At 41.8% G+C, this 23,131-nt stretch overlaps 1 protein-coding gene across 5 annotated transcripts in view; it reads right to left on the bottom strand.

Annotated features, from left to right (window-relative positions):
- FAM135B (family with sequence similarity 135 member B) overlaps positions 1 to 23,131 on the bottom strand; it is a 261,734-nt gene that overhangs the window by 189,498 nt on the left and 49,105 nt on the right. For 2 of the 5 annotated variants that reach the window (XM_072034281.1, XM_072034285.1), the window contains exon 1: positions 12,090 to 12,373. The exons of 1 other annotated variant lie outside the window; for it this stretch is intronic. The gene's annotated coding sequence lies outside the window, so the exon portion shown is untranslated. Of the gene's footprint in view, positions 1 to 3,940; positions 4,054 to 12,089; positions 12,374 to 23,131 lie in introns of those variants that run through there. 2 more of the 5 variants (XM_072034283.1, XM_072034284.1) reach the window with 2 other exon arrangements.

The raw sequence follows: 23,131 nt of genomic DNA, 5'->3' as shown, positions 1-23,131 counted from the left end.
GTGGTTCTAATAGCAGTTGTAGATACAGGTCTTTATGGTGCAAGTCTCTTCACAAAGCTGTTGATGTGATTACTACCAGATATACTTCACCCCTTTGAGGATCGAATTCCAACTAGCCTTCCCTCCCTGAACAGAAAAGGCCGTTAAGATACAAATACAATGCTAACAATTAATAATGTTGTTTGCAAAGAACTGGTGAATAATGGAAATTTCCTCCACCAAAATGTTGTCTTTTTTCTTTTTTTTTTTTTTTCCCCTTAATGTACACCATTACATCTGCAACTACCGGAGGCATACGTATTTCTTTTAGAGAAGCTGTGTGTTCCCATAAAAGCACCCACACAAAGAACTAAATTACTCCTCCAAACAAAGGGTACTGCGTATCTGAACCACTGCAGAGGTGTGCCTAAGCTGCATCTGAACAAGCTGTCTCAGGAAAGGATGGCTAAGACAGGATGGTGCTCTGCTAGGGCAAAAACGACCCTAGCAAAAAGGAGCAGATCCCAGTGATGTCCTCTTGTAGGTGGACATCATGCTAAAGCAGTTACAGTGTGTCTACTATCCAAGATGACTCATGGGCCTTTGCAACCTCAAAGCTCAAATGCATTTCCCCAAATATAGAATCATAGAATCATAGAATCATAGAATATCCTGAGTTGGAAGGGACCCTTAAGGATCATCAAGTCCAACTCTTGACACCGCACAGGTCTAACCAAAAGTTCAGACCATGTGACTAAGTGCACAGTCCAATCTCTTCTTAAATTCATTTCCCCAAATATGTTACATTTTTTCCAAATACACCCTTCATTCCCCAACTACGTCTTACCATTAAAATCCTTTGGTATATTTAAGGTGAAGCAGTGCTAACAGCTGCTTCACCATTCTTTCAGTTGTGGTAGTGCAGCTACCAGCCATAAGTCCAAAGTGGGAAAATCATACTGAGAAAGGTGATCTTGTGAAGCCAACAACCAGAACATTCTGGAAATGTGAATGACAAAAGTGACCCCCTCCTGCAAAACAAAAATCATTATGCCTCACATTGCAGGAAACCTACAAACAAGTGGCAAGGGCACCTGGAGAAGAGGGATAAGTCTCAGGATGTCCATAGTCTATGCCATATCTTGACAGTAAATAAGAGTGGATATACCTCGCAAAGTGACAGACATCTACAATGTAAAGAAGTCTTCCTCAGCAATTTGTTCGGGCTCTCTTTTAGACAGTGGAGAAAAAGCTTGTGTGTGCCCTTTCTCTGCTAAAGTAGGCACTTAAAAGCTTATGTTTAATGCCTTAAAAATAGCTGCTCCTCTGCCCTGTCCAAAAAGAGAAGACTGGAATCTACTTTAGATGAAGTTGACTCCAACACAGATAACTGACGCAAAACAAATTAAATTCCACCCATGACTAGGATCTTGTATAAAAAGTAAACACACATGGGTCTCCATCTTCCCATACATGGGCTAGCAATAGCATTTCTACATGGAGATCTTTACATAAGAAGGTAAGGGGAAGATGAGGCTCTGTACAAGCTTCTCAGTAAGGTGGGAGAGCTGACTTCACTGCAGTTCAAAATGTTCCCAGATGGTACGACTGGTCCTCAAACATGAGGGGGTGGGAAGAACCATGTCATTCATTCCCACTCCAGTGGTCTTGGCTGCACAAACTAACGTCTCACAGAATGACTTGGAGTCAATATACACCTCATTTTCCACCTACGCAACCACTGCACTAGGTATTCTTGCCCAAAGCAAGTCCACCACAGTGAAAGTGCATGGAGCTGCAATGCCTCCAGGTCGTTTAACACCAAGTGTGGGATGAAGGCAGAAAAGAGGACCACTGATAATGAGACCATCATTATGATCACAAATGAACCATGTCTGAATAACGACCTCCATTTATAAAATGTAACATAATGGAAACTGCTTGTAACCAAGATTCACTCCACCACTCACACTACAGCTAGTGGTATATGCTGATTTTAGATTGTGTGTCTGTCTTAAGACTAAGAAATACTGTTCTTTCTAGCCAGAATAGGCTACAGGGATTCTGCTGCCAACCATAACATATAAAAGAACCTATAAAATTACAGTCACACACTAAGGCATATGTCTCACATTTAACTTAATGTTTATCTTGTCAGCAAATCCAGCTAGGACATGCCAACATTTTGTTTCATTCATGCTGTCTTCAAAATCATCTGTTTTAGGGAGGAAAAGAAGGGGAGAGAAAAGAAAGTGCAAGAGAATTATCATAATATAAAAACACAATAAAATTTGAGTTAATCTCACAGTTAAGACTCAAAACTGAAAGAGCATTGTGCAAAAGACTCAGGCAGTAACAGCATTCCCCTTTTCTCCTCTCCCATGAACTAAAGTCGTCATCCTTGATTTTTTTATGGAAAATGAGCAATCATTCTAAAATTTGCCCTCTTCACATCTCCAATAGGAAGTGGACTCCTTGACTTCTGCTAAACCTCATTTTGCTAAAAGATCTTATTGTCACTGCTGAGGAAGTCACCTTGACATGCTGTAGACCTGGCATCAGCCACTCCTGAAGAACACATTCATAACAAAAATCAATTGTAACACAGATGGAAGCAAAGGAGCAAAATGACAGCTACCCCTTTGGAAAATATCTAAAATTTCTGCATTAATAAAAGCATTTCCTTACATAAAACACAGCTTACAAAACTAAATAATTCATCACAATGAATTATTTAGAGAGATGTGGACTGAGTATGTTTACAAGTCCCAAGCTGTTTTACAAAAGGGAAACATTTATATAATTGGTCCTCAAACTCTTTCTTAAATGTGCTTACAATGAGAGGTTTCTGATTATCAGTGGCACTGCTCCTGAAAGCAAAGATTTTTTAAACTGAGCTTTTGGTGGCAAGAAGGGATAAGAGGGAAACAAGTAAGGTGATTATTTTCTAAAATAATCTTATCTTAGTAATTGGTGATTATTGCTGCCAAATGGATGATTCTTCCAAAAGCCATCCTTCAAACCTTATCTCAGGTGTGGTAAAAGGTCTCCAAACCAGACATAATTAAATCATTGACCTGAGGCACTGTCTCCCCAAAGAGTCATCTGCCATGTGAAGAAGCAGGACAAACTAAACCCATTGCACTATAAACATCAGCACTTTCCCCCTGGCAAAGCATATTCCACAAGTCCCCAGAGGAAGCCATTTATGACTAGGAATAAGACTGGCCATGACAGCCCAAGGATGCTTTTGATAAGTTCGTCCTCACCTCTGTCACACTCTGCTTGGTGCTCTCCTGTCAGAGTGTCTGCCACAGCTTCCTCTGAGTATCTCCATGGTCAGAAGTCTTCATGGAAATGGTCTTTGCATGTACTCTCAGATCTCTTCCCTCCCTGAATATGATCTCTTCCTGAAAGCTCCTGCTGACCCTAGTGCTGACAATTCAAAAGCTTTCACAGGCTCTGGGTGCTCTTTTCAATATAGATGAGCAAAAAGCTGGGCTGAAAAAAAGCCCACAGAGAGAGGGTCTGAACCCATAGCTGACCCTGATTTCAGCAGAAAATTGGAATAGAGACTTCCTGAGGTTCCTTACAGCCTGAGTTATATGATGAATGAGCAAAAATGTCTTTTTGCTATTCAGTTCATCAAAGAGTAAGTAGAATAGCACACCCAGAAAGAAGCTAATACTGGCCAAGGAGGACAGGCAAGCAAGCTCGTCATTCCTGGTGCTCCCTTTATCCAGAGTAACCTCAGACCATAGAAGTCCACTGAAGAGGCACCTATTGCAGAAAAAATAACCTCTGTGCTCTTCCTGCCCTGACTACAGCCAATCCCCCTGACACCAAGGAGTCTTAGATGAGACACAAGGAAGAATCACGTCCTCAGACTTTCTGGTTATAATACATCACAGAAGGAAAATAGGTAGAAGAAAAGCTTAGGTGCATCAAGGAAAGGGCTTACCTTCAGGTTGAATCTTTTAAAAAGTTCTGTTAGCTACAGTTCTCCAAAGAACATACTGCCATTTTCTGCTCTGAGACAAGCACCTGTACTTATATAGTAAGCAGACACCTGACTTTGGGAAGGAAAGCAAGGCACGAGTGCTAATACAGCCACAAGTACTCCTCCCACCTGCAGGTGTGGTGAGCAAACTAGCCACAGTCATATCCTTCTGCATTCCTAACCCAACCACAGTTGTCTCTATCTCAAACCAGTGAAGGATTCCCACCACAGCCAGGGATTTATTATCCATATTGCAGTAAGTTCAAATCAGAGCATTCAGCCCTTGCTTCTCGCCTTCATTCTTTTAGGCCTACATTGCTTTTGTGTCCTTTGTCCAGGGACAATGCCTCATCATGTGTGCCCAACACAGTTAATTTTCTCTTTTCATCGAGCACCCTTCTTCCTCTACAGTGTGTACCCCATCTTTGATCTACTGTCTGACAATGCAGTAGATACTCCGCTTTACATGGCTGATTCTGGCATTAGATGTGTCCTAATTAAATCTAACTAACCTATTTCAGGGTCTCTCATCACTACTGCATCTGAGCCACTCTTAGATTATTGGCATGGAGACTTCAAAGTTCATAGCAGAAAAACATGTACATGCTAAATCAAATTTCACCCTCGTAAAGCCCAAGTTGACAGGCTGGGTAAGCTCTAAGAGGCTGCAGAGAAAAGTGTATAAATCTCTTTGAGCACCAGCAACCTTTACGTAGTGAAAACTCCAAGGCTCCTAATTCAGCAGGGATCATGACATCTGATGTTTATCCCAAAGCATGAGAGTGGAGCAGAGGAACAGAGTAGTCAAGGTTATACCCCTATCCCTGCTGCAGGTCACTCCCACCTCATTGGGTACTACCCTGATCAGGTAGTCCTACCCTAGGACAAACTGGCTTCTGAAGTCACCCTACATAGCTTGTTTATGGCTCTGGATAATGGTTAACTTGCTGAGGATACTAATTAACTTTCTACAGCAGGCCTAGCACGCATCTGAGGTGGAGCTTGGCGGTCACGCGTGTGGGTCACCATAGAGGACTGCTGATCTAGCAGCTGCCGAAAATAAAGGAAAGCGATTTCTCCCTGCTGCCAGAGCCCAATGTGTGTTCAGCATGTGCTGCTGTAGGCAAGAGTTATGCTGTTGGGTATTTTTAGTTCATCTAGCAGCAACTATTTCTGCATTCCAATTTCTGATGCCGAGTTATCCCACCTTCTGTTTCTCGATTAGGGTATTATTATTAGCTACGCAAAACTGATGAGCTTCTAGGCAAGGCAAGTTTAATAAAGCATTAATGTCACCCACTACCAACGCAAGTCACCTAAAGAAAACAAGGCTTCATTTACAGTGCTACTAAAAATTAGCAGGAGTCTGCTGATCATTTCTCACTAGCTTTTCTTTCTTCTTTGATGATGTTTCTTCCCTCCACAGACAAAAGGATTGATGCAATCTAAAATCTCCTCCCAAGGATCCTACCATGAAAGATCATATCCAAGTGCTTTTAACATAACATTGAGTTGCTGTTCCTTCTCCTTTTGGGCCAATATACAGACGTTTACTTCTTGCAAAAAAAAAAAAAAAAAAAAAAAAAAAGGAAACAGTAGCCTTCCTGAAATGACTTCTCTCTACCTTGTCCCTCTTCTGCCTCCCAGTGGCCCTGACTTTGCTGCTCAGTTCCCCACACAAAGGTGAGGAACGTTCTGGTGGTCATGACATTTCTGGCTAAAACTGGATCATGACTTTGATCCGTCCAGAAAAGCCAACAAAAAACCTTTCCACTGACGGGATTCAGGCTTCCACACCTTCCTCAAACAACAATCTCTTTGCACCCTTGTGCATTATCTTTTCTCCTGAAAAGCCTTTTGTGCATGAAGATGAATCTTGCTGTTTCTGAGGTCAGTGGCAAGCATCCTCTTGACTGCAGCAGTGAAAGGACTGGCTGTGTATAGAGCAAAGCACGCTAGAACCTAACACAATGCAACTTTATTTTCTGTAACATCTACCCTGGCCAGCTGTACCCTCACACAGCTCAGCTTAAACACAGCTGCAAAGGGAGAGGGAAACAGAGAGAAAACAATGAGGAGACATGGACAGCAAAGAGATATCTTCAGCTGAGATTTTAATCCAAGACAGGCAGGCGAAGAAAATAAATAGGACTGCACTGCTGCATGGCATAGAATAGATTTAAGCAATGTGGTGTAGTCTATAAACACCTGTAAGAAGTCCCTTGCAGCAGCAGATCCTGCTCTGCTCTAATGAAATCCATCTACCTTGTCCCACGGAGATCCTCATGCTTTAAGGTGTGTGATAGTCGGGGTCCTAGTAGAACGTAGGAGCTATTGCAGATGTAAGCCGGTACCTGATGAACTCTGCTACTCAATCATGCAGCGGGTGGGCAGCTGCCACAGTTTCCAGCAGCTAGCAAGCCTGTGTCTTGGGCTCAAAACCTATAGCTCAGAGGGTTAAATCTCTGTAGAAACAAAATTATCAGCCAGAACACAAATTTTCTTAGATCACACAAATCCAGAATAGGATTAGTCAAAGGGATCTGATTTTCCAAATTCTTGTGTTGACCTATGCTTCCCCATCTAGAGCAAAAGGGAAGTTTCCTTATGTAGACAAAATCATTTCATCATGATCTCATGCAGACACCCTCAAAGCTGATTCTCACAAGTCAAGGGCATTTTTTAGTTAGATCAGGAGGTTACACCATCCATATACGTCCTCTGCCCTCAGTAAAGTCAAGACACAGCCACTGAGAAGCAACACAGGATAAGAGTGAAAAGGAGAGGGAGATAATATAATAGGAATGGAGATTTTCATATTGAAAAAAAAACACTTGTAGAAAATTCAGTGAGAAAAATACCGGCCCTTTCGCTCTCTTTTTGAAATCATTTTCAGAAAAGAGGCTTCCTTTTCCTACTGTTCAATCTTCGAAACACAGTGTTTTTGGCAGTAGGGGCTGATAAATTGACACAGACACAAACAATGTTTCACTCAAGGTATATCCTTCAAGTAGTACTCATGTTCTTTTATGCCATAAGAAACTAATGGTACACTGCTTTCTAGCCTCGGAAATAAATTCAATGTTAGCGACATGTTAGAACCTAAAATTACATGTTAAAAGATTCTGAGGGTGCCAGATTCGTTCCCAGTCATACAGATCTGGATGGAAATAAAACAGGAAAGATTTGTTTGCCCAACTAACTGGACAAAGAAGGAGCCTGCTGCTCCCCATGCTGCTAAGTGATGGCAGCAGATGAGTGGTCCCTCCCAAACCAAGTTACATTAAGAAAGCCCCACTTGTCATTGTGCTGCATGCTGTGAATCCTCGAATGCCACACTTTTACCAGGAAGACAGAATTTGAAATTTCCATGCAAAAGAGACAGACACCGACTTCTTGAAGCACCACTGCTGTGTTTTATCATTAGAGGTCTGTAGTGTAAAGATTAACATCTGCAATTCCTCCTTTGAAGTCCCATATGATGTGTAAGTTCTAGCCTATCCATGACAATACCACATAGCTAAGAAAAAGTTAGAACAAATTGAAAATAAGATAAATATATCTACTGGAAACTGATCAGAAAGTATAAAAGCAAAAAATTTGTAAATTCATATACCAGTATAAGGTCAAAATAGTGCTTAGACAGTCTTACATGTATGATCCTAAGAATGAGAAAACAGATACCACATCAATTACACATCAGAAATGTGCATCTACCTATAGTGCCTCAACTGCAGTAAGAAAAGTAAATGGTGCGGCTCCCTCTGTGTCCATGGAAGATGAGCTTCATTTTTTCTGTGGAATCAGCTGAACCAGAATCATTCTTTATATGATGCAGCCACACAAACCGCTTGTTTCAGTACTGAAACGTAACCACATCTGAGGGATGGGTGCTCCAGTCCCAAAGATATCACACCAAGGCATGTCTGATCTGGGGAGAGAAGTGACATCAGATTTCTGGAAGGTCTGTGGGTGGACTGGAGAGAGCATCCCCCTCTGCAAGGGATTCTCTGCTGATTCGCGTCAACACATGGATGTCAGCAGCATCTTAGCATAGAAAAGGAATTCTCTCTTTTTACACTTTGTTGGGATGCTCCATCTGCTGCAGTCAGACAGGGGAAAAGTAAAACTGCTGAATAACAGCATCCTTAACATTGCAGGCACTAATAATAGGATTAGAGAGAGAATAAAATTATATCTTTTTGGATTTAGATTTGGAAGAAACCAATTTATGACTCACTCGCCTGACAAGTTGAGATCAGGCGTGCCGAGTTGTTGACCTTCTGAAACAGGACTCCGAACAGCCCAGCAGTCACAACCACTGCGGGTTGTTTCAGCCCATTACCTCCTGGAGCAGTGTTAGCAAAGGTCATGCTGCATCACAGGCCCTTCTTCCCTTGCAGCATGTCAGGAGCTGCCAGTGTGCAAGGATGGGAACTGGATACAGGGGAGATCAGAAGAAATGCAGTGAGACACTTGTGCTAATCATGCCTTTGGACACACTTTTCTCAGTTCCTTCTAGTTGTGCTGCTGGGAAGCAGGGGCTCACAGACTGTCTCACCAAGCTGGGGGGAAGGTCTTAACCTGTCTTCAAGGAAGATGATGGACCCCAGGAGATGCTGAGCAGAGGCTAAGAGCTTGCACTTCCTGAGCCAATAAATGAGATAGGAGTTACAACCTTTTCAAGTGAAGTTATGGAATATAACAGAACATAATAGCACAGAATAACATAGTTCAGTTGGAAGGGACCTACAAAGATCATCAACTCCAACTGCTTGACCACTTCAAGGCTAACCAAAAATCTGGTGTCTGCTACGTGGACAGTAAGGTCCAGGTACAATTTGAACTTAAGAACCTGCCAATACCAGAATGATCACCCAAAAAGGTGTGTGGTGACAAAAAAAAATAATAAAAAAAAAAATTCCCTTATCAAACCACAGCTCCAGGTAATTTCAAAGGAACCAAGCAGATATGGAGTGTCCAATCTTTGATGAAAAGATCTCATCCTCCCCTTACTCACTGGGAAAACTTTTATTTTCCATGGTTACATGTCTGCCTCATTAAGCAGCAGGTCTAGCCAATCTCCATATAGTGTAAAGGCAGAGAATTACAATATTGAAACAAGGAGAATCACAAAGTATGATTACTGAGTGGAGTAATAAAAGGCAGTTTATGCATAGCCTCAAAATACAATGAATAGCGTTGTCAAACTAAACACAAGGTACAACATTGATCATCAAATCTTCTCTTGCCTCGGGTTACTACGTGGTAGGATCTGGAAAACGGCAGCTTCCTTATTAAAAAAAAAAAAAAAAAAAAAGCCCTGGCTGCAGCATTTCAGAGATGCCTGTTTCAACCTGTTGGCAAATGCTGACTTCTGAACAGCAACTATTGTACAAGTCTTCTTTTGTTCTGAGCTCCAAGAGACACAGCGGGTGACTACTGCAAATAAGGATCTGGATTTTAAAAGATACTTAATAATATCATTAGATAGAAAAATAGTTTGTTTGTTTGTTTTTTTTTCCTTAGAAATGCGCTAGTGAGCAACACTAAGTGGGCATCAAGAGACCAGCTGTTAACAGCTGTGCACAAATCAATAGAAAAACTGTTCTCTTCTATTACTATAGTAATAAAATATAATAGAACAAGCCATAAGATAAAAAAAAATACAAATTAAAATAATCCCTCTTAAGCTTTCCATTTTAAACAAAGGGAAGAGGTGTAGAGGTGAGGGGCACTAATCAATAAAAATTGGTTATTTGAGGTGGGAAAAATCTTTGCTGTTTACGTTGATATCAGATACAATGCCCTGACTTTCCAAAAACACACAGCACTTCACAGTGCTTTTTCTACAGAGGAGTTTTATAACAAAACAGTGTTTATGAAAAAATGTACATCTCCTGCCTTTTCCAGAGCCATTTCTAGGAGAAGTTTTGCAGTGTAACACTACATAAGCCCTTTGACCTTCAGTCATTTGCTTGTGCTTGTGAGAGATGATCACGGCTCCATGCCATACTGAGGTGCACTTTAGATCTCTGCAACATGTATAAACAGCATTTTAATCCTGTCTCTGATGTCTTCATGCCCAAAACATGATGAGGTTTGTGCTCTTTTTAGAGTCAATTTCATAGGTATTTTTATTCCCTGTTATTACCCAGAAGAAGTTTCAAAATTGAAACATTCTCTGATTTGAAGCAGACACCAAATCTCGTACAGAAATACCCTGTAACGTGACTAGATTAGTCCAATGTCCTGATGACTGTAGTCTTACAGTGCCTCTGTTTAAATAGCACAAGGATCCAAAATCATCCCCTTCGGTTAAACTTCATGTCCATGAGCACCGTTATTAACAAGGGTCAAATGGCCCTTTGCAGACCTGTAGTGATGATAAGGTCAGGTTCTTAAGGAAATTATTTTGCAAATCATAGCACTGATTCCAAAAACTTGCTTCTGTTTTCTTTTTCTGTCCCTCATCCCATCGACTTTACTTGCAATGGGACATTGGTCCCAGGTGATTTTTACAACATTTCTGCATAAGAACCAGGCATAAGGTCCTGCCTACACAAATTCCTTGCTCTCCTGTAGCTTGCAGGAGGAAGATGTTTATGATCAGATAGAAAAGGTGGGCCTAATTCTGTGTTTTTTCTGTTCTATACCTCTTTGGGAAATCACAGGTTATCTCCCAGCTCCAGCTGATTTAGGGGGATCTGCAAGCAAGTAGCAAAACACAGGACTGGGACAAAAAAAAAAAAAAAAAAAAAAAAAAGCCCTGTGATTTTCAAATCAGGTTTCACATAAAAGACAGAGATGCCCCTTGAATGTGTGGCTTGGCATTGGGTCATATCCAGACTGTCCCTACAGTATAAATAGGAAGTAAAGTTATGACTGTATCATATGCTCAAAAGCCTTCTGTTAAAATGGTTATCATCATTAAAGCTAGGGGCACTTCCAGCCATGCAGACAAGGATTATTTGGGGAGGACAGGGGAAGATAAGGACACCAGACAGGGAGAGCAGGGGGGTTAGAGAAGGAGACAGAGACAGCAGCAGCAGCTCTCATTCTCTTTACAGCTGACCAAAGGAAAAAAAAAAATATATATATATATATATCATAGTAATAATAAGAAATATATACATATAATACTAGTTACACGGAAGTGAAAAGAGCTCTCTGCAGTCATTACATAGCAAACACTTACAGCTTGGCTTAAAGTTGCTTCTTATTCTCTCCCCCTTCACGCTCTCCAGACATGTACACACTCATCCACAGATATTTGCCTGCACAAGGACACTCCACAGCTTTGGATCCCTTCTGTTTTTAAAATGAAAAGGACTGTCCCTGTATACCTTTGGATTAGACCTATTATTCCTACCTTTTAAAATGCATTCAATACGTGCTTTCTCATACACAGATGAAGTGAGCATCACTTACTGCTTGGCCATCACACCCACGTCTTTAAGAAGATACATTTTTTCTTCTGCTTAGAAAGTGTAAGGTTTAAGAGATATTTCTGCAAATATATATGTGTGCATATATATATATTTAGAGATATGATTGCATTGTTATTGCAATGACTTAGTCTGGCTTTGAAGCACTTAAGGTAAATGTGCCAGTTCTGGACTACGGTGAGGTTGCTAGTCTTGGCTATTCATACACCTCTCTGGTTTACAGCTCTCTGCTGGATATGATGAGAGAGATTTATTTGTGGAGTGGGCAGAGACAGAAGTGCGTTGTCGCATGAAATTTTTTTTTTAAAGGGTTATTAATTACCATGTCAACCTTTGCTGTGCTGCTGCTGCCCACTTTTATTTCGGAAGCACAGCCGTTCGGCACTCTTACCACATCAGGTTCCCCAATCACCCCGTTTTCAAACAACCTCTTAAAATATGATTTATTATTCCTTATACATCAGGATGGAGGAGACGGAGAGGGACAGTATGGCAGAGACGGGAACCACGAGCCAGAAAACATGCTTGCCTTGAATTGTCATCACCCTGCTGTTGGAAGGGGAGAGCCGGAAAAACTAGCAACAAACACTCGCACGCAAACACACGCCAGGCACACACCACAGCGATCACGGGGACTTTGCGAGCAGCCCCGTGGCTCTTACCTGGGTTGTCTGGGATCCCTCTGCAGTGCACCTCCCTCAGCTCCCTCTCCCCTATTCCTGCCCCCGTTGGGGAGCAGCGGGGCCGCTGCCGGTGCTGTGGCGGGGTGACGGTGCAGGTAGGGGACGGCAGGCGGCTGGCTGCAGCCTCGGCTGCCGGGCTCTGGCTCCTGCCAGGGCTGCTGCTGCTGCTGCTCCTGATGATGCTGAGGAGGAGGAGAGCGAGTGAGGAGGAGGAGGAGGATGCTGGCGGTGATGCTGTTGCTATGGTTACCCAACTCGGCGGCGCGGAGCTGCTCGGCGCAACAGCTGCCCCAGCACCCAGATCTCCTCCTCGGCACCCACCGAAGGGCCCTGGGTGGACGGGCACAGGGAGCGGGGGGTCACCCCAAAGCCCTTCCAGAGGGAGGATGGAGGTCGCTCACTCTTCGGAGCTCGGGGAAAACATGCAGCAATGTCTCTAAAATGTTTGCATGGAAATAAAGTCCCTGCACGCTCCTGGGTGAAAAGCTGGCTGCCCTGTGAAGGTCGAACACCAGCTTCTGCGAGGCCAGGGTTTTATTTTCGGGGCTGCTCTGCATTTCTGTTAGGAAGGGGAAAAAACAGCAAAGCAGAGGGGAGTAATTTTCAAAGTTCCTGTTCTGATGCAAGTTTGAACTTTCTTCTTTTAAAAGGAAGGTCAATCCTCTTTCTTTAAAACAGGGCTTAAAAGAAGGATTTTATTACCATCTTTTGTAAAGGTGTTTTTTTTTTTTTGTTTTTTTTTTTTTTGTTTTTTTTTTGTTTTGTTTTGTTTTGTTTTTTTTTTTGCATAGAGAAATCCCCTTATGAGCCAATTCCTTGTTAGAGGGATAGAGCTGCATCCTACCAGAAAACACTGAGAAAAAATCTCTCTGAAAGGAGCCTTCTTACACAGCCCAGGACACTAATAATTCATGCCTAATTACATGAAGCAAACAAGCTGAACTTTGCCTTTCTCTAGGGACCTGAAAACAAGAAAGGAAAGAATCCAAGGTGGATTGGCTGCCACAGGATCGAAATGTGGAGTCCTAACTGAGAGAGACATGTGAAATCAAGGCATTCAGTTGCCATTTATCTATCAAATACGCATGTCACGAGGCTCTGATTTTGCACTGGAACATCACAAGATGCAGCAAGGTCACAACAATCAAATGTCACTTCCATCCAAAAATGTCAGTGCAAAGCTGCGTAACATTCATATGCCATGACAGTTCTTTCCAGAGCTGGTACTGTGTGCAGGACGTTGTGATACCCTGTCTAAAACCTACTGAAAAAGAAAAATCACTGGTGGAAACTTTCTAAAGGGATTTGCTTCCCACTGTCAGGGCTTTACTTGCAGCCTGGATGCCACAGAGGATATTAACCTTTGAGTCTGAGGCACCAAGAAGATGCACTGGGTAGTATTTCCTATTAAATTATCCTGGAGAAGGAGTTCCAGGAGATGTGCTGGCAGCACCTCTCCCCAAGGTATTCTAGAAGACAGTGTCTCCAAACCATGTTCATTTGAAGATTCATAATGTGGTTCATATAAAGGCATTTTCTATATATCTCCTTGCTATAGGAGAACCTGGAACCACCCATCTGAGGAGCAAAACACACCAGCCAGCATTCATTAAATCAGACTTCCTTGGAATAGCTTTCCATTTCCCTGTCTTTATATATCTTATAAAAGTAATTGCTATATACACCATTGCTGCTATAGGGTTTTTAATTAATAATTTTAATATTAATTTAGGCAGCAATTCTGATTCCCACTCAGAGACTATATGCAATAGTTGTCTCAGAGGGCTTTTCTACCACTCAGAAAATGAAAGAAAAAAATGTTATCTGTTTTAACCGTTAAAAATGGTATACATGTAAAATTATACGGTATTCTGAACCTGAAAAATAAGCTGAAAAATAGTACTTGGTGTATGGCCCAGGGGCTTCTCTGCTGATTTGGGGTGCAAGGGGAGAAGATCTCATTGCATTATTGATTGTGAGCAAATCCAAATCACCCATCCCCTAAGTAACTAGCTGATAGCAAAATGTGTGGTTATTCTGAAAAGATCACTGAAACCACAGACAGATCTTATTTCTGCTAAGTCAGGGAGTGTGTTGCAAAATGTAACTGCTGAGATACACGTAATCAGTTTGAAAGCATACATTTTCCATCTCTGCTTATAAGGGCTATTTTCTGAGAGCTGCATCTCTGAGTTCAAAAATATGTATGAGAAAAGCTAGCTGGTCCCTTTGGCTTCAGGTGCTTCAGATCAGCATGGCTTTGTTACACCACCGAGGATCTGGCTGTGGCTGTGTTACACCACCTTAATTCTCTTGCTAGCACTGGTCTGCAACACAGAGGAAAAATCCACCCCACTAAAACCCATGGTTCTTTTACCTCAATGTCTGGCACCTGTGCAGATCTTCAGCAGTACAATGTGAACGTGATTCTCTACAACCAAAATAAATAAAAATAAAAAATTTAATTTGTCCTCAGTCATGCAAGGACGTCTAGCAATGACTTGCATCGGCACACTAGGGAACTAAGTCCTGTACAATGCCTAAAGTATGTTGATATGAGTAGATAAAATTCTGTAAAAAGGATATCTCACAGACATGTTTGGCATATCCTAGAGGAATGACAGCAATTTTAGTCAGAACTTTATTTTTTTTTAAAGCTAGAGACTGTGTCATCGTTTTAAGCCAGGAATTACAGATACCTTAGGTGGTACTAGACACCTATGTTTATGCATCTCCATCCTGTCTCTAGCTAATTTTTCTTTAACAGTCTAAAGAGGTAAGTCATTTTAGCCTAATGCAGACTTCTAAAACAAATCAGTTAAACAAAACCCTTTGACACTGCTTTGGGGAAGTGTAACACGTCAACACCACGGCTAGAGAGCAGAAGGTAGGCCCACATGCATGCTTTAGGCAAGCAGCAGGATGTTCAACAGCTCTGTAGTTAATGCATAGAAAAAAAACAAGCTGTTCATTTGATTAACTGAGAAGCTGAATTTACCTCTTGGTTGTGATGCAGAGTTTCTATGGCACTGTCTCTTTGTACTCCTCAGTTTTTATTATTTCAGAAAAAGGTATGGTCCAAGCAGAAAATGTCTGGTCCAAGAACAGGTAGCACTTTCAAATCTTGGGGGTTTGATTCCTGCTGGATCCCTTGGACTCTCTGGGAATATTCATAAAACCAAGACTCTTTCTGGAAGGAAAGTACCATATTGCTATAGCATTTTTGAAACACCCTCTGACATGATAGGCAACTCAGTCTCACATAATCCAGTTTCATGCTATGCAACAAAGGAGCATTTAAGTAAAGGGAGAAGAAGGAAAACAGGATAGGGGATCAGAGGATGACTTTCATGCTGCTATTTGATAAAGTGTGTCCAGAATGGTTAACTAGAATGTATCTATATTTATTTTGTTGTAGATGGTGAAAGTCAGAGCTAATAAATGTAAGAGATTCTAAGTGAGTATCACAGTATAAATGTGTGTATAAATCACATGACATTTTTACATATCATACAGGAGAACTAGCTCGAACAACTAGAGCAGTAGAAAGAGAATAATCTCTTGATCTATAAAGTATACTGCATCATTTCACTGTGTATATTTTACACAAAATATGTATCATATAATATATACAAGGATCATGAAGACCTGTCTTGCTCACAATAGCTGTATCCAAGAAAATCTTCAAGGGCATAAGCTTATACTTTCCCTTCCAAGTCCTTTCCTTTACACTTGTCACATCCTAAAGACACAGAGTCCTCATTCAGCTGTTACCCATTCAATATTTTATTTCATTCTGCCATTCAATTGCAGTCCATCATCTTATTTGCTACAGCCAACCTGCTAAGTCAATAGTCTTGTTTCAAATAAGAAAAAAATCAGAAAAAAAGCTTACCCACCAGTGTTTCCCTTACCTGGAAGGCAATTGGAAAGCTTGGAATACAATCATCTCCTTCACAACTCTTGAAGACTAGATAGAAACTAGATAGAAAATCCTGAGTAAATAAGCTAAGCTCATTTCAAGTGCTTAAGATGACACAAACAACCGATAGGACTTGAAGGAACTACAACAGTATTAGGAACACAAAAAGAAATTCTGAAGTGTCTTTGTGTGTCAAAGAAAAAAGTTCTGGAAAAATAACACATCTACACATACTGAACTATAGGAAAGAGAGATAAACAAATTCTGGATATCTTTAAGGAGTGATATATCTATTTAAGCACATCTTTGTAGAGACCTCTGCAAAATTCAGGAGGTTAATTTGGACATTTGTTCCTTAGATCACCCACGGCTGAAGCTGGACCAATGCACCCAAATGCAGGTGTGAACAAAATTTTAGCCCAGGTGTGGAGACTATCATCCTCCAGGTTCAGCTTCATTCCCAAGAGGGAGTGGGAAAGAGGATTTGGGGAGTAATAAGGGCCTGAAAGAACAAGCTATATACACCTTCATGAGCTGCAGTAGTACCTCACACAATCATGATCACTATTTTTCTGAACACCTCTATGAGAAAAAGGACTGACATTACCACTTATTTGATACATGGGAAAACACAGCATGGACTTCCTCAGAGACCCTCACACTCAGATGAGACTTTCTGAAGGTCTGTACTGACGTCTCTAAACATTGGAACAGATTGCCTAGAGAGGTTATAGAGTCTGCATCATTGAGGATATGCAAAACTTGATTGAAGATGGCAATCAAGATAGATAGAGGGTGGACAAGGTGTTCTCCAGAGGTACCTTCCTTTATCAACTACTCTCTGAAATCACGAATGAGTCCTGTACCCTGCTGCTCCCAGCACACACTCCAGAGATGCCCAATCTCTACCCACTCAGCTCACCCACTACCAATTTCCTTTAATTTTAAGCATAGCCTCATTTTTCTCCACATACACATATTGCCTCTCAGTCACACCCTACACAAACACCCAACCCAGTCAATCTAAAATATCCTAAAACCCAATGCACTCGGTCTCTTCCTAGGTCTCATCACCTCCTACACCAATTTCGTGCTTCAAATAACAAGGGCAACTTCCTCCCCCATTTAGCCTCGGCAGAGTGCAGGGAGCCTTGGGTATTCCACTTGGTGTCCTACCTCAGAGCTGATCCAACCCACAGCATCCCAGAGAAAGGCAGGTAAGTTGTAGAGAATGTTGCCTTCGATGCAGTCTAGAAATCATCCACTGTACTCAATGTGTCAAAGGAACTTAGTTGCTTACGTTTATTTACTGCTGAACACCAGAAAACTGTATTTATTCGAACAGTTAAGGGCTAGCTTAGGTTGGTCAGAAGTTCAGAGTGATGGACACAAAAGAAAGAACATTTCTCCTTCTCTTTTCTCTTTGTAGTATCTGCTCCCAAGAGCACATAAGTGCAAGTATTCCAAAGAAAAGTATATGAGCCATTTCAAATGCAGGCAAAACTGATTATTTCTCCTCGATTCATTTACAGAAGCAGCTAAACTATTTTGGCTAGCATTTTCCAAAATTAATTCAGTGCAAGGCAGATGCCCCTGCATAGAGAGTTTCAGCCCAAGCAATTAAGACACAGCAAAATTATAAGTAATAAAAGCTAGAGCATTATTATAAGAAATGCTGGACAACCTTAACAACACTCATTGGTATCTCTCCCGCCTAAAACACATATTAATTTACTAAACAGCCAGATGGACTTGTTTGTTTAAGACTCTTCCCTAGTGGTTTCCAGCTTCTTTTTTATATACATCTTTTAAATGCAAAATACCAGTTGGCAGGCAGTACTAGTAGTACCTTGCTATCACGTGGAGTTTGCATATAATAATTTAGGGGGAAAAAAAGACTTGTCCAATATTAATTCAATAAGCTTCACATTGCAGCCTTCCACGTAGAAGAGAAACACTATCCTTACTTGTCTCTAGATAAGCCACAGCACATATAAGCTAACTGTGCTTGAGGAAAATTCTATGACATGTAGGAAAAGAACTGAGTAGCAAACAGCCGACCCCGAGACATGCTTACATGCAACATGTTATTCAGCCACTGGATGGCAATCTGCTGTTTAAAACCCAAGCAAGTGGCAAAACAGCATTTGCAACAGTGGTAGAGTTCAGTACTTGAGAGCTGAAAATGTGCTTTATGTTATGTTATGTGGCTTATGTTTACCAGCTTCCAGTTAACTGGGACCTCTCCAGATTCCCAAGACCATTGAACAATAATCAAGAGAGATCTTGCAATGACATCAGCCAGCTCTCTGAGTACCCTGGGATGAATCAAACTCCATAGATTTATATGCATCCATGCAACTCCACACAAGTTTGGGGTTGACTTGGAGTTTATCATTCCCACAGTCATGGTCCTCCAACTCAGGGCACTTGGGGTCCCATATCCTATCATTGGTGTTGAAGACAGAGGCAAAGAAGGCAATGAATGTCTCTGCTTTGTCTATGTCCCTGTTTGTGAGGTCACCATCCTTATCAAGTAATAGACCAATGTTTCCTATGGTACTCCTTTTGTTGTTAACATATTTTTAAAAACACTTTTTATTGTCCCCCACAGTACTGGCCAACTTCAATTCTAATTGAGCTTTAGTCACACAAATTTTCTGCCTTCAAAGGCAAACAGCATCTCTGTAGTCCTCCCATGTCATCTGACCTTGTTTCCAATGGCCATACACTTTCTTTTTCCACCAAAGCTTTAGAATATGATTCCTGCTCAGTCAAGCTGACATTCTGCCCCATCTGCTTGACTTCCAACATTCTGAAATTGCCTGTCCCTGCACTCATAGGAGGTGGTACTTAAAAACTGACCAGCACTGATAGACCCCAATGCCTTCAAAAGCAGTTTCCTAGGGGAACTCACTTAGGTTTTGCGTTGCTTAGGTCCCTGAGAAGTCTGAAATCTGCTCTCCCCATATCCAAGGTTGAAGTTTTGGTGGCAGTTTTCCTCCTATCACCAAGGATTTTAAACTCAACTATTTCATGGACACTATGTCCAAGCCGGCCACCAATCACCTCTTCACCCATGAGACCTTCTCTGTTCACAAGCAGTAGACCTAGAGGGCATGTTTCTTAGTCAGTTCCCTTAGTACCTGTACCAAGAAGGTACAGGTATCATCAAGGTGTTTTAGGAATCTCCTGGACCTGTTTGTATCAGCTGTGTGATATTCCCAGTTAATATCTGGCAAGTTCAAGTCCCCCTGAAGGACAAAGGCAGCTGATCTAGAGGTATCTGTTAGTTCCTTAAAGAATAATTAATCGGTGTCATCACCGTGGCTGGGTGGTTTATATTAGACTCCCACAATGACATCCACTTTATTTGCTTTTATTTGCTTTCCCTGAACACTTGCCCAGAGGCTCTCAACTGTGTCATCGCCAGCTAAAAACTCCATATGGTCCAGGCCCATTTAAATAGTAGTAATATGGAAACTGCAAGAGACATTACTGTCTTTCTTAAATCAAAATGGAAGGTCAATGTTGCAAAGAAATAAGATCAAACTATAAACTGTTCTGACAGGTCTCAGCAAAGCAACTTAGGATGTTGCTTTGGCGGATACAGTATTGGTAGATAGGAGAAGAGAACCAACACCAAAATACCTGGACTTGTGCAAAGTATTTGACACGTTCCCCCATGATATTATTATCTCTAAATTGGCGAGACATAGATTTGATGGATGGACCATTTGGTGGGTAAGGAATTGGCTGGATAATTACATTCAAAGAGTTGTGGTCAACAGCTCAATGTCCAGGTGGAGATCAGTAACGAGTGATGTTCTGCAGGGGTCAGTACTGGGACCGACACTGTTTAACATAATTGTTGGTGACATGGATAGTGAAATTAAGTTCACCTTCAACAAGTTTGCCAGTGACACCAAGCTCTGTGGTGCAGTCGATATGCTGTAGGGAAGGGATGCCATTCAGAAGGACCTTGACAGGCTCAAGAGGTGGGCCTGTGCAAACCTCATGAGGTTCAACAAGTCCAAGTGTAAGGTCCTGCATCTGGGTCAGGGCAATCCCAAGCATAAACAGGCTGGGCAAAGAATGGACTGAAAGCAGCCCTGAGGAGAAGGACCTGGGGGTGTTGGTTGACAAGAAGCTGAACGTGAGTTGGCAATGTACACTTCCAGCCCAGAAATCCAACTGTATCCTGGGCTGCATCAAAAGGAATGTGGCCAGGAGGTCAAGGGAGGGGATTGTCCCCCTCTGCTCTGCTCTCATGACACCCCACCTAGAGTACTGAGTTCAGCGCTGGGACCTCCAGCACAAGAAGGACATGGAAGTATAAGAATGAGTCCAGAGGAGGGTTAAAAAGATGATCAGAAGATGGACCACCTCCCCCTGTGAAGACAAGCTGAGGGAGTTGTAGATGTTCAGCCTGGAGAAGAGAAGGCTCTGGGGAGGAGGCTACAGGAAAGCTGCGGATGGACTCTTTATTAGGGAATGTAGTGATCATGGACGAAGGAGCTCAGTGTAGAAAATTTTAAGTCACGTCTACATTGCAGATTGCTTTGGAACAACTTCCACAGGAAGTGTAAATGTAGCAGTATATTCCTTAAGTGAACCTTTTTTTATTTTATTTATTATTTTCAGAATGAGACTTAACTGGAAAATCAAAGTAAAACCTGGAATTTTTTGGTCAGAGAGAAAAAATACTGTTTGTATAGAAAGGTGGGAGTTTAGTGCAACTGGACTTCTTGAAATGCCTTACAGTTTTTGCCTACATAAATTGAGGACTGGAAGCAGAAAATCGCCTGCACTTCAGAGGATAGTTTCTGAATCTCAGTCTTACATCTGAAATCCCATAGACCATGCCTATATAGTGCTAAAGGTCCAATTCTCACTTGTCTCCTGGGTGGCTGGAAAAATTAAACAGCAAACAAACTAACCTGATTTACCAATCTAATGCTTAACAAAATAAAAATCCTCTCTTGCATGTGAGGCCAAACAATGGTTATGAAAACACATGTGTTTCACCTTAAAGATAAGCTGAATGTTAAAGGTTTGTGTAAAAGAGGGGACACTCGAGCTATATGAGGCTCTTTAGTTCATGTCAGTTCAAAGAAAGGTGAAAGATATTACCTTGCATAAGAAATCACAGAACTACATCTTAATATCTGTGTAGACATTTGCTGCTTATCTTATACTGTATTATTTATTAAAGAGAGAATGAGTACTAGTGTAAGTCTAAAGCAAAAGGTAAAGCAGAGGTGCAGAGAGCAACTGCAGGGCTTCAGGGATTTGCTATAGCGCAGGATTTATCTTGAAGTCCATGAGTACACAATATGAATACATCTCCTCCTCTTCAGCTGTCAGTATGCTTCTGATGACCACATGTTAACAAGAGTCAGCCGCCAGCTACAGTACATGCCACCAGCTGGTTTATCCCAATGGGGAGGACAAAGACGGAGCAGACATGGAGATGGAGCTAATCCAGGGTGATGGCAACGTAGCACCCTCTCACTGCATGCCCCAGCCATGTAGGCCTATCTTTAACACTGAGACCATATAGGCTGGTTACTGATACCAGTATGTTATTCTTATGAATAGCTGCAATACACCTTTTACAATTTGGCGTGGTCAGAGTCCAGGGGTGACTACAGAAGGAAAGGCACTCTTTGTTGTTGGTAGCGGTGGGGGTGGGAATGTTTTTGTTTTTGTTTTTGTTTCCCCTGTCCTATCCCACCCCAGCATGAAAAAAGAAAAAAAAGGAAAAAAAAAAACACACCTACCTGCACCAACAGTCACAGACCAAATCAAACCCAATGCCCTGGCTACAGGCCCATCTTTCAAATATATGTTATGCTGTTCCCCACCACAGAAGTGCAAGGAGGAAACTCTATGGCAGAAACTGTAGGTGGGAGCATGAGGCACTCTGCAGTACTCTCCACCCAGCAACAGAACTGCAGTTTGGTCCTCGTCTGGAAACCACGTCACAGCCTGGGGAGAAAACATCTTGTTTACATATAGATCCAGCAAACGATCAATGAGAGAACTGCAAAACATGCCCCATGCAAACACTGCTGTATCCTTGGAGTAGCTGATGCAGTACAGGAGACTGGGAATGAAGAAACCCTGAAAACTACAGAGACTGTGGCTGATGGTCTGGGGAGCACTTTTGCAGAAAAGGCTTTGGGGGTTCTGGAAGACATTAAGCTGAATGTGAGACTTGACAGCAAAGACCAACAGCCTCCTGGGCAGAAACAATAAGTGAGCAGCTTGTACATCAAGGCAAGGTTTTGAACCCTTCTCCTCAGCATTCTGCAGACCTCACTACCCCGGTTTTGGTAGTGGTAACAAGAGAAAATAGGCACAAGATTAAATAAGAGAAATTAAAACTTTTTCCCTATGAGGGCAATCAAGCAGTGGAAAAAGCTATCAGAGAGGTTCTGCAGCCTCCATCCCTGGAAGTTTTCTAGACTGGACCGGATAAACCATGAGCAATCTTAACTGACTCTACAGCTGACCATGTTGAGCAGGGAGCTGAGATAAAAGACTCCTGCATTATGCTAATGACACTTATGACTTGGCTCACTACAGAAGTCTCTTTCCCTGTTTCCAAATCTTCCAAGTAGCCTGCCTTATACTTATTGTGAAAGGGAAAGACAGATAATCCGCATCCGTACTTCTCAGTGACGACAGTCATTCTGGCGAACAGATTGGCACAGCAGGTGTATGTCAAACCAATAAGAAAGAAAACTACAGAACACTAAAGATAATCACTGAATTTATCAGAGCATTACATCACATTCATTTTATTTCCCCTTTTTCTCCAGTCACAAACACAGCAATAGCACTGGCTTCATTACCCAGCTCTGAAATTAAATGGGGCAAGAGAGAGAGACTCACTCTCGTCAGTGCAAAGGGAAAAGTAAACATTTCCCTCCACCTTGAGGGGAGCCTGCATGACCCAGATCCCCTCCAACACCCAGATAGGAGAACATGATTGAAGAGAAAGGAGGAACAGATGAAGGTGGAAAGCGGTAAAGACCATTCTAGTAGCTTGTCTCTTCAGATGTGAAGAACCCTTATCTATTGCTTTGTCCAA

This window comes from Anas platyrhynchos, chromosome 2 (genome assembly GCF_047663525.1).
Source record: "Anas platyrhynchos isolate ZD024472 breed Pekin duck chromosome 2, IASCAAS_PekinDuck_T2T, whole genome shotgun sequence".
NCBI classification, from domain to species: domain Eukaryota; kingdom Metazoa; phylum Chordata; class Aves; order Anseriformes; family Anatidae; genus Anas; species Anas platyrhynchos.
The sequence above is the reverse complement of the archived record's forward strand: the minus strand, read 5'-3'. Positions and strand labels throughout refer to the sequence as shown.